We start from the raw sequence: 12,467 nt of genomic DNA, 5'->3' as shown, positions 1-12,467 counted from the left end.
GGAGGGGGAACATATTTCTCAACTACTCAGTTCCCTTCTAGCAAAGTCAGGTTGAAGTCTCTAAGGAGGGCTTCCTAGCCGGAGTGCCTCCCCACTCCCCAGGAGACTTGGTCCCTTCTGCTGTCGGCACAGCCTGGCAGGATCTGGGCGCCTGAGGACCCCACTAGTCCTCCATAGCACTCCCCCAGGGTTCTAAATCCCCTCCAGTGGCCCAGTGGGCCAGACACATGTTATTTTCTATGTGTCCTGCCCCATGATAATCACCGAGTTTTGTCATTCCCGAGAATGCCCCAAACTTGTTCATGCTACCCTGGGAGGATGGTGGCAAAGAGAGGAAAACCCGAAGGCTGTTGATAAGGTCAGATATGTCTAGGGAGAGGAGATTTAGACATATCCAGAAAATGATGGGGGAAGTGTGAGAACATCAGGGTGAGTGGATCACATCCCAGGGCACAGAGCAAGGAAGCCTGCCAGCCCTGGGGGACCTGCCTCTGGCTTAACGCCATGTGTCCCTGGGGCCAGGAGCTGTGGTGTGCAGGTGGCAGCAGGAGGAATGTACGTGGAGGAGTCTGAGGAAGGTGCGCTGGTCCTCTGTGCCGTGTACAGGGTATGTAGGGAACCCAGAATGTCCCATGAGCCTGGTGTGGGACAAGAGAGGTGCCAAAAGAGCTTGGAACAAGCTCTGGCCTGTGATCAGGACCAACGAGCTGCCATAGAAAAGAATGCAAAGCCAGGAGCAAATATCCTGGACTCTGGGTGCTGGCCAGAGTCTGTACTGGCCATAGAATGCCTTTGTGCTAATTAGAAAAAGCCCCATTCTTCTGACACACGCAACCCGACGGGTTCATGGCTTGGCTAGCAAACCACTGCCTCGATTTTAACCCCTCACTGGGTGCCCTTGTGCAGGGCAGAATCCCCACACCCATTAGAGATGGCACTAGTTCTAGGACATGGCTACAAAAAGCTATGCGGATCAATAGCCCCTCAACGGTCCCCCAGTCCAACTAGCCGCTCGGACCAATCATTCCTTAAAGGAGACCCGCGGGGATCCTGGTTCCCCTTCCACTTCCTACTCATCCCGCATATCCCCAAATTCCACCTTAAGGGGTAGGGAGGGGACTGTGCCGGTGGGGATGGGGAGGTGGGGCTGAGAACTCTGGCTGCCCTTCTCCCCGTGCTCAGCCAGGTAATGGATGAAGAGTGGCAGAGATTGTTTAAATTACCAGGTGGGCATAAAATTGTACGTCCCCCTTTGCTAGCCAGCTGGGCAGAGATATGCAAGGAAAAGATCTATTATAGAAAAAGAAAGGAGCTACATTTTCTTTGCACATCCAAGCACTGGGTGAGTAAAACCACAACCCTGCTGATCAATTTCCTCCCTCTTGTTACATTTCTGGGGAGGTGTTGGTACCTCTTACGGATAGGGTGACTGGACGTTGCCGTTTGGCCCAGAACTGTCCTGGATGTTGCTGATTCCCAGGAGCATTGTTAACAGCACTCCCTTTCGCTCTCAGAAGTGTCTCAGTATAGATGATAAATTACGTGGTCATCTACTAATGAAGTCACAACAGATGTCAGGCCTGGCTGAGCTGCCCTTCCTTCTGGTTCCAGTTAATGCCGAATAAGAAGGACAGGCATGGTGATGGGGCTTAGAGAAAGCAGACATCCCTCTGGGCCAAGGAATCTAGCCAGGAGGAGGAATTTGATTTGAGCCTTGAGGGAGAGAGAATTTGAAAAGAGTGAGCCTTCTAGACAGGAGGGCGAATGTATTAATTACCTATTGTAACATAACAAAGTAACATAAAACTCAGTACCTTGAAACAAAAATCAATATTATCTCGCGTAGATTCAGTCAGTCAGCAATCTGAGATTGGATTAACTAGGTGGCTCAAGGTGGCTCATGAGGTTGTAGTCAAGATACCAGCTGGGGCTGCTGTCATCTGAAGGCTTGACTGAGGCTAGAACACCTGCTTCCACGATGGCTCACTCACATGCCCATTGGCAGGAGTTTCTGGTCACATGGACCTCTCCACAGGGCTGGTTGAGTGTCCTCAAAACATGACAGCTGGCCTCCCCCAGGGGAAGTGATCCAAGAGAGAGCAGACGAGAAGCTGCAATGACTTTATGGCTTAGCTTTGGAAGTCATACTCCATCATTTCTATTGTATCCTATTGATTACATAAGCCAGCCGTATACACTCATGTGAATACCAAGAGGTGGGAATCATTGGGGGCCATCTTGAAAGCTGCTACCGCAATAAGTGTGCACCAAGGCAAGGAGGCAGAAGTAGAGAGAGTGTGCTCAGAAAACTAGTGACTGGGCAGTATTCTGGAATGTTCACTGACTTTCCACTGTCCTCAACCCCAAACAGTCTTCCCCAGCCAAAATCCAGCCATCCAATATGAGGAAGTAGTGATCCACTGAGCGTATTTGAAGAAACAGGGATTTGCAAACCCGTGTACACTGCTGAACCCTAGAGAAAGCGCTAGAAAGTTTGGTTTTGCTGGTGTGAGAAAAGTGCTGTGTATAAAGCACATTGTTGCCTTACACAGGAGTTGAAGCTGACCACTTTTTAAAAGTAAACTCCAGGAAAAGCAAACAGCACCGCCAAAAACGATCTTTGAAAATTCATTTTTCTTTTTGCTTATGGGCATTTTTCTCACTTAAAAAAAAATGATGTACTACTTGTGTAATTTTTAAAAGATTAAAAAGCGTTAAAAAATACACTCTGCAGAGAGCCGCTATCATTCTCTTCCAGTATCTGACTTTTCCGAAATAAAAGAGAATGAGTTGCTAGGAGTCTGTAGTATTGCTGAGGAACAAAATGCAGCTAAGGTTGAGCCGGACTCGCTGTGGTTACTGGCTGCCTGGCTTCTGGCTAGATCAGCATTTTAAGCGGGTTAAGGTAAGGCTTGAGCATTTGGGTTTGGGAGTCACAACTGATCTTTGTTTTACTCTGTGACCCTAGGAATTTTAGCCCTTTCCTAGATTTTTCTCCATCCTTAGCTAGTGTTATACACATTATAACCTTGTTTAAAAGCTTACTGCTTGAAAATGTTTTGGATGTCCTTTTAGAAAACAGTTCCTCCACACTTAACATTAATTTATTTAACAATTCCTTAGGAATACCGTGATGCAGATGGCAGGCACAGCCCTGCCCACATGGACCTTCCCTTCTGGAGGGCAAGTGAAGGGAGTTCTGCCTTCAAATTTCATAGAGGATCTGCTGAAGGGAAAGCCTGTTATCTCTACTTCTCTTAGGAGGTTTTAGAGTTAACTTGAAGGAAAACTGCATCAAGATATTAGATTAGGATATAAACACCGTATGAACATACCAGTAGCCAAAGAACCCCCAGAACCATTTACATCCTATATATCTCTATGATTTCCCTCTGTTTTTCTTTTCCCCATTTCTAAATAAATGAAGGATGCTAATTATTTGAGCTATTAAGAATAGATCATTTTCAGCCAGCCCCGGTGGCCTAGTGGTTAAGTTCAGTGCTCTCTACTTTGACAGCCCAGGTTTGGTTCCTGGATGCAGACCTATACCACTTGTGTGTCAGTGGCCATGCTTTGGAGTGCCTCACATACAAAAAGAGGAAGATTGGCAGCAGATGTTAGCTCAGCGCAAATCTTCCTCAGCAAAAAAAAGAGAAAGAAAAAGAAAAAAATCATTTTCCATTTAAAAAACCCCACATATGTAGTGAGTGCTCACGATCTGCCAGGCACAGGACTGATGGCTTGGCTCACATTATCTCCATTCAATCACACAACAACCTCACCTCTGAGGCAGGTCCTCTTTTTACACCCATTTCACAGATGAGGAAATTGCCATTCTGAAAGGTCAGCTCACATGTTCAAGGTCACCTGGTTGGTAAAGGACAGAACAGGGCTCAGATCCCTGTGCATCTAAAGCAGGCGGCCAGCACTGCTTGGTGTCAGTGCTAACTTTCAGCAGTCATTGCCTAAGGAGTCTATTTTGACATTAGACAGAACTGAAATTTAGCTGTAGCTCCTATGAACTGAAAGAGCAAACTGAAAAAGAGGAAAGGAAACAGCTTGAAACCTGTTTCAGACCCTGCGTGAGGCGGGGAACGGAGTCAGTGGAAATGAGGAGCCAGCTGGATGCGGCAAGGCCTCAAGTGAGGGGGGCCGTGCGCACCGACTTAATTGGATGATTATTTCAATTATCTAATTAAGAAAGATTACAGCTGAACAAAGACGGAGAGGGCCTCCAAGGTGATAAAAAAAAAAAGGTTGATTGGCTGGGCTGGCCCTTGGCGGTGCTGGGAGATGGAAGGGACTCCCCATCAGAGGCCCTGGCCCTTGGGACAATTTGCCACTGAGAGCCGCTCCTCTCCGTCTCCTCCCCCCCCCCCGTTGAAAGCTGTCTTCCACCCTCCTTGCTCCTTGAGACTCGACTGGTCAAGCAGCAGCTGTCTCCTCCCTCCTTCCCCTCTTCTCTTTCTGTCCTCCTCCTTTTTTTCCTTCCTATTTGTTTTTGGACTAATTTAGCAAACAAAACACAGTACAAATTTACCTCCCGGTTTAGGACAGAGGTCATAATCTGGTTATAACTACACTCCCCTCACCTCCCACCAGCATCTGGCCCAAACACTTAAAAGAAAAAATTATTCACTAATATTTATAAGCCAAGGATTTCACATAGAAGTCCAGACCTCGGGCTTTATTCCAAAAGTCAGATGTGACCACACTGGGTCCACCGTCTCAGGGGTCAGCTTCAAAATATGTACCACTGTGTCCGGCTCTGTGCCGTCCTGTCAGAACAGATGTCAGGGATGAACCACCCGGTGCCAACACACTGGCAGGAGCATGGGGCCCCTGCCCCTTCAGATAGGCTGTGTGCTCCCCAGCTCCAGGGTCTCCATCTGTCCTTTTGTGCTCTTGACACTGAGATGAAGGTCACCTGCCATTTATCATCACACTTGCTTGACCCACTTATAGTGGAGGGAAGAGAGTGTTTCTGTGGCTTGGCCTTCGGCTCAGTTATCTCATCTGCCTGGCCCGAGCTGGCTTTGGCCTTGTGATTCTTGTTTTTTGGGAGCCCAGGGCTTTTATTCTCTAACTTAACAAACAGTGGTTGAGGGACTTCATTGTGCAACACTGTGCGGCAGAGCTATCCAGAACTAGGCTGTGGAGTCCACAGCTCTGGGTTCAAATCCCGGCTCTATCACTTCCTAGGTGTGTGATTTGCTCCATTTCCTAATCTGCAAATGAGGAAATTTAGAAATTGTCTACATACCTAAACTGTCATCATACCTGTTTCTCTTATAGCATAGTTGTGAGCTTTATTGTGCGGGTTCAGAGAAAATAAAAGAAAGGGCCTAGCATAGTGCCTGGTATGGGGTAAGCACATCAACACGTGGCAGGTTAGGGAGATAAGTACTAGCTCTCATCACTGTGCATCTATAATCTGTCTATAATGTAGACAGTATCACTGTGCTACGCGCCCATGTGTCTTAGCATCCAGTCCTTATGAGATCCCTGGACAGCGAACAGCATTATTCCCATTTTATAGAAGAGGACACTGCCCATCAGATATTGGATTCTGTCGTTAAGGACCCACGCGTGGCGGGAGAGAGAAGATGTGCACACAAAAATGTATGAGAGGGTTAAAAGACAAAAGTACCCTACCAAACGTGGGGAGGGGCGGTCAATTGATATAGGAGAGGAGAAGAGAGACTACTTTTGCCAGGAAATAAATTATAGTAGAATAGTGCTTCTCAAATTTTAATGTGCATACAAATCACCTGGAGACCTTGTGAAAATACAGATTGCGATTCAGAGTCTGGAGTGAGACCGAACTGGCATTTCAAACAAGGCCCAAGATGATGCTTTTCTGCTGGTCCACAGACCACACTTTGAAAAGCAAGTTAGTCATGAGTTAGCCTTGGCAAGTTAGCCAAGGCACGGGTAGGTGATCACAGTGCCTCATTTCCCTCTCCACAGTGACTGGTTCAGGCACAGATATGGGAACCGAACTTGGCCAATTAGAGCTTTCCTGGGATTATACATGAATGTCGGAGGAAGATGTTCTCTGTTTCTTCTAGGGCCTTTAAGTGGGGATGAAGAAACCCTGGGTTGCCTTTCTGTATAGAGAAAGTGTCTCTGTAGTAGGAGAGAACGAAACCACTAGAGAGAAACCACTAAAGAGAAAACCGAGAAATGAGAGAAAGAATCCTGATGACGTCATTTGACTATTTGGTATCCCTGAAGCGAGCTCCATCTCTGGTCTTCCCAAGTACGGAAGCAATACTAATTCTTTTTTTTTTTTCCCCTCACTAGTTGAACTGGATTTTTATCACTTTCAACTCAAAAAGTCCTGAGTCAATACCAGTATTAAATTAAATATTAGTATTAGTTATCTCAGTGTATTCATTATCTATCACTGCTTAACAATTACCCCAAAAGTTAGTAGCCTAAGACAAGAAACATGTATTGTCGCCCACAGTTTCTATGAGTCAGGAATTCGAGAGAAGCTTAGCTGTGTGGTTCTGGCCCAGGTTCCCTCATGAGGGTGCGAATAACATGTCAGCCAGGGCTGCCGTCGACTGAAGGCTTGACTGGGACTAGAAAATCAGCTTCCACGGTGGCTCAGTGAAATGGCTGGCAAGTTGGTACTGGTTGTTGATGAGCGGCCTAAGTTCCTCCCAGTAGACTTACCCCAAAGGCCTCTTGAGGGTCCTCAAAACACAGTGTCTGGATTCAGAGAGAGAGAACCAGAAAAAATTGTATTCTTTTTATGACCCAACCTCAGAAGTCACATAGTGTCACTTCCCCACATTTTATTCATTAGAAGTGAGTCACTCAGTATAGCCAATATTGAAAGGGAAGGGAATTATTCTCTGTCTTTTGAAGGGAAGAATGTCGAGGGATTTGTGGACGTATTTGCAGACATATTTTAAACCACCACACCTAGCATGTCACATGGCTGGTTAATTGTAGGACCAGCATCTGGGTTCTTGTCTACGCTTTGCCACCCATGGACTGTGCGGCCCTGGGCAGGTCATTCCAAATCTCTGAGTCTTGGTTTCCTCATTTCTCAAGTGAGGGGGTTGGATTTGACCTATTTAGCCTAAAAATCCTACCAGTGTTTATACCCAAGACCCTTAAGGCCACGTACATTAGTGCCCTTGGGGGAGCCTAATTATCTTTGCCTTCTGCTGGGCCTCCTGTCTTCTGAAAAATGACTCTTATACATGAGGAGCCAAGATGTCTTTCAACTGTGAATAGAACTGCTCTCAGATTGCAACCCCCAACCTCATCACACGGGACTTGATTCAACTAGTCACCTCATTAAACAAATCCGACCACGTATGAATCTAGAGGAACATGTGTGTTTTAACCAGGGTCTTCTGGGAATAATTACCCTCAGGCTGTTGCTTGATGAAGTCAAGTTTCAGATGGTGGAGATTTCAGGATGGGATGGGGGATGAGCAGCCACATGACAACCCAGTGGGTGAAATATTTGGAGGGGACCTTCCTGCTACCGACCATGACGATGATAATGCCTTTAACTGAGTGCTTATGGTCTGTAGGTATTGTGCCTTTTATCTCTTTTTCCCCATAATAATCTCATGAAGAAGGGAATTTTAGCACCATTTTATGGATGAAGAAATAGAAGTTAAGAAGAGTAGGATGAATTGTACAAATTCACATAGCTAATAAGGGGCAGAAATGGTGAGTCCACTGGATTTAGAAGACCGTGCCCTCTATTACTATACTAAGCTACCTGTTTCTTGTAGGTAGCTAAATAGACTCTCAAAATCCAAAAAAAAGTCTTAAGAATAGGCCTGATTTCATTGCCATTTTCAATTTCTTTTTTTATCATAAACTTTAGTCTTCTTCTATATTTTAAAGAATGATTAAAATTTGAGAGTTACTCATCATTCTAAAACACTCATGAGGTCCTCCACAGTGTGATCCTGTATTTGACAAAGATAATTAAATAGACTCAGCCTGAAACGTACCTACTTAAAACACTCAATCAAGGGAAGCCCAAGATGGTGCTGTGAATTAGGTAGGCGATGCCACGACAGTCAGGGGCCTCAAAGGGGAAGGAGAATTAGTCAGAAAAGTCAAGGCCAGATGGGTAGCCAGGAGGCATATGGAGAGGGGAGGCACAGGAGGGGACAATATTGGCAAATATCATCAAGTCCTGGATCGATGCTCAGCCAGAGGGTCAAGAGCTAGATGAGTAGCTGGAACCCTATTGTACCAAGTCAGATGGCACAGGCGACCCAGTAGAAGTCAGGAGATGAACAAGTGCCAGGGGACAAGGCATGCAGAAATCAAGCTGACAGCTAGAATCAGGAGGGCAACAAAATTGAGAATAGGACAAGGCAGTCAGAAGGCACAGGCAAGTAGACAACAAACCCACGGACAGGAGAAAGCAAGTGGTGAGAACCCCAGAGACACAGTTTAGGTATTAGCAGAGAACTCAGTGACGGCACAAAGAAAAACTTCCGTTTCCGCGAATGGTGGGCTAGGTTATTGGGACCAACCCTCCTTTGAGAAACAACTAAGCTTGCTGGATACATTGAGCATCTTACAAGCCCTTAAGAGTTAATTATCTAGTAAGACATTATTGAAGGGAAAACAGGAACCCAAAGAGATAAGCAGAGCACGGAAGTCACTTTTGAACCAAGGGTATTAGCTGATTCTAGCAATTTGAACCTTTGTTTTGATGGCCTTTTGGGACAAGGGAGGCAGCAATTAAAAGGAGAGTCTAAATGGAGACCCTTTCATAATAATAGGGACCCCAAATCTCTATACCTTCTGGAAAAAGGTGAACCGGAAGTAAACTAGGCTGGTATATTGGATTTGCAGCCAGGATTCAGTGTTTGGTGGTACAGGCAATCTTTAACCTTGAACGTGGTTTAAGGTTGTCCCCAGGCACCTGGCAAATGCACACACACATCCTCTCTGGAGGAAAGTACCTTTACCCCAGACCTCAAATTACTCTTATAAATTATGTTTCAGGCACAATGAACAGCATACAATCAAAGATAACCAGGGATAAAAAGAAATAAAGCATAGGGGGCTGGCCCCATGGCCGAGTGGTTAAGTCTGTGCGCTCCACTGCAGGCGGCCCAGTGTTTCGTTGGTTCGAATCCTGGGCACGGACATGGCACTGCTCATCAAACCACGCTGAGGCAGCGTCCCACATGCTACAGCTAGAAGGACCCACAACGAAGAATATACAACTATGTACTGGGGGGCTTTGGGGAGAAAAAGGAAAAAATAAAATCTTTAAAAAAAAAAAAAAAAAGAAATAAAGCATCATGAGTGAGAACAAGCAGAAACAGTCCTGCCAAGACTCTAGATACTGGAATTATCAGGCACAGATTATGAACTAACCATGCTTAATATGTTTATGGAAGTAAAAGACAAGGTCAAGGGTATCTACATGGGATGGGCAACTATCAAGTCACCCTGTAGATTTGAAAAAGAATCAAATAGAACTTACGGTAATAACAAATACAAACCAACATCAAAGAAAAAACTTTATTTTAGAAACAAAAGTATATTCCATCAAGGAAACTTCTTTCAAACAAGTCTAAGACATAGTAATAGGATGATTTTTGGCTATAAGAAAATACACAATCAAATGTGGCTTAAATGATAAAGATTATTTACTCTTACATAACAAGAAATCCAGTGGTTGAGTTATTCTAGGGTTACTTCTGTGGTGAAATGTGTCATCTAGGACCCTGCCTCGTTGCATCTTTCCACACCACAATACTCAGTGTGTTGACTTTTGTTTTAGACTTGTGCCCTCAAGATTGCAAAATGGCTGCAGCAGCTCCAGCCATCATATCTTTATATTACCACACTCAAAGGCAGAAATAAAGGAGGCTTTCCCTTGTGCATCTCTCTTTTATCAAAGAAGAGAACTTTTCCCAGAAGCACCTCCACCAGACTTCCCTTCATGTAGAATTGCCCAGGAATAGGTCACATATTCTAGCTGCAAAGCAAGCTGGGAAAGTGAGCTGCATTTTCAGCCTCTAAAGTGGGAGGTGGCATCTATACCTAGGGAGAAGAAGGAGGGAATGGTTGCAGCATCAGCAGCCTTGATTCCACGTAGGAACACTTACAAGGAGAATACGGTGAGACAGAGGAGGAAGATTCTAAAATGAAAGCAGTCTGTCTTCAGAAGGGCTGAACTCCCCTTTCTACACCATTTTCCCTCTTTGGGAACCATTGCCACATATCATCCCCTTCTTTAAAAATCCGTTCTCCTAAGATACCTGAAGCCCTTTCTTCTCTGATGAAAGAGAGTCTTAAAAGCAGTTCATCAACAGTTTAAATTAGTTGTCTGTATTACCACTCCCATAAGCAGCACAGAGAGGACCCAAACGAATCCACACAATGGTGATATTAAGACACCGTGGGCTTGATGAGGGGTAGGGGGCAAGATAAGAGGAATTTGGGGGCAGTGAGGTTGGGGAGACACACGCAGTGACTTGGGAATGACGCGCATCATCAGCCGGTGAGTTACCCTACGAGACCAGCCCGGAAGGACGCCGACACACGCCGAGGTGGACTCTTAGCCTGGGGTGCCAGTCCCGACTGAGAAGCTGGATGGTTCCAGGGAAGGCGCTGTCTCTCTTGACTGCATTTTGTTCAGCTAGAAAACAATAAAGGTTGACTTAATGACCTTTAAAAGCCCCCTCTTGTTCTCAAACAATAACAAAACCAAAATCAAAATCAAAAAGAAATAACAGTTACACAGGAGAATTCAAAACAAACGTCAACAACGCTGTTGGGACGCCCCGCCCCTCTGCTTACGCATCCGCTTCCCTTTGTGTGTGGGTTTTCTTTTCTCCCCAGGCAGGAGAAAGGAGGGAGGTGGAGGGGAGGTGGAGGGGAGGTGGAGGGGAGGTGGAGGGGAGGTGGAGGGGAGGGCAGGGGAGGGCAGGGGAGGAGGGATGGAAGAAGGATGGGGCTTTGCTACCCAGACCTCCAGACCTCCACCATTTCAGGTCAGCAGAGAAAAGAGAGAGGGTCTCTCTTCCAGCATTTCTATGTAAAATCCCAAGAAAGGACCTTGCCTATTTCACATGCCCATGCTTTATTGGCCAGGTCTGGGCCCTCTTGAGGGCACAGTAGGTAGCAGGTAATGGATATTAGTAAGATTGGTCCCTCCACCAGAACCACAGAGAATAGGAGATGCTATTACCAGAAGATGGAGTTTTTCTGGGCAGACAAGGAAAAAAAAAAAGAAAAGATGTCTGCATAGTATAAATTGCCCCATTTATAAAGATAAAGACATTGAGACCCAGAGAAGTTAATCAACTCACCCAAGATACACAGCAAGTAACTGTCACAGCCACATTCAATCTCAGGTCTTTCTATCTCTGAGGCCTGGGCTCCTGCCGCTGTGCCTCAGTGCATCCTTGCAACCACAACCATTTTCTTTGCTTTGCTTTAAGTGACTGTTCTCTGTCATCATTATCTCTGAACTAGATCAAGAAGAGAGAACTTTTATTCATTTGTAGGTCACCTTCTATTACTGGAAAACTCTTCTAATTAACCTGTAAGGTGCTCAACAAGGCCTGGGAGTGGGGTGCACAGATATGGGGCAGAGCTGTCACCAAGCAGGTATTGCCAACAGCATCACTTCATATCATGCTTTTGAGGAGGGAGAGACAGGACAGAGAGGGAAATGGCGGAGGAGGGGCTCCGACAGAGTCATAATGGTCCTAGGTTTCCATAAAGCACCCCAGTTGTCCAGGAAGTCGAGGAGCGTGTGATGATGAATGGCGGGTTTTTCACAAAGACATTCCCCAAAGCTGATGGATGATTAAAAGGTAAGGGGCACTGAAGTGTAATGAGGAGAAAATCTCTATAAATTGTGCTAAAGATAGAGAACTTATTAGCATCGAGGGAGAGGTCAGAAGCAGAGGGTACGTCGTGCCTGCTTCTTGTAACAGCTGCTCACTAAACAAGCATCCGAATGCCTCCCGTTGTTGCTAAACGTCTATTTAACGCACACCAGCTCCGATCTTGAAAATTGCCCCCTGCTTGTGTTCAGGGCTCCTGGCCCCAGTCAGGGCTTCTTGCCTTTGTCAACAAAGTCAGCCTCAGAATTGGTCCTTTCTGATGCCAAGTGGGAAAATTTGAGAAGGAGGAAAGAGTAGCTGCAGAGCAGGACTGGTCCAGGGAGTGGGAAGAGACTAGCCCTGGCCTTAGCCCACAGCATCCTTTCATTCATCCACATTTAGTTGAAAAAAAAAAACCCCGAATTTGAAGCGTTTTATTAACCAGATGGCTCCCGCAGGTCTGAGTGGACGTGGGAAATGATATCATGTCTTAAGCAGGAGTGGGAGAATAAGAATAAGAGTAGAAGAATAGGCTGAGAAGTGTTGGTGTGAGAGTGTGTGTGCGTGTGCATGCATGTGTGTGCACGTTCGCATGGGTGGTAGCGTGGTGGAGACCTGAGG

General features: G+C 45.8%; 1 long non-coding RNA gene across 1 annotated transcript; it reads right to left on the bottom strand.

Annotated features, from left to right (window-relative positions):
- Positions 1 to 9,515: 9,515 nt before the first annotated feature.
- Positions 9,516 to 10,832, bottom strand: LOC139041397 (uncharacterized). The gene is made up of 3 exons (XR_011496465.1): positions 10,753 to 10,832; positions 10,523 to 10,651; positions 9,516 to 10,053 (listed from the first exon to the last, which is right to left on the bottom strand). It is a non-coding gene; the product is annotated as an uncharacterized lncRNA (long non-coding RNA).
- Positions 10,833 to 12,467: the final 1,635 nt, after the last annotated feature.

Source organism: Equus asinus, chromosome 21 (genome assembly GCF_041296235.1).
Source record: "Equus asinus isolate D_3611 breed Donkey chromosome 21, EquAss-T2T_v2, whole genome shotgun sequence".
Classification (NCBI taxonomy): domain Eukaryota; kingdom Metazoa; phylum Chordata; class Mammalia; order Perissodactyla; family Equidae; genus Equus; species Equus asinus.
This window is presented reverse-complemented; position numbering and strand designations above follow the sequence as displayed.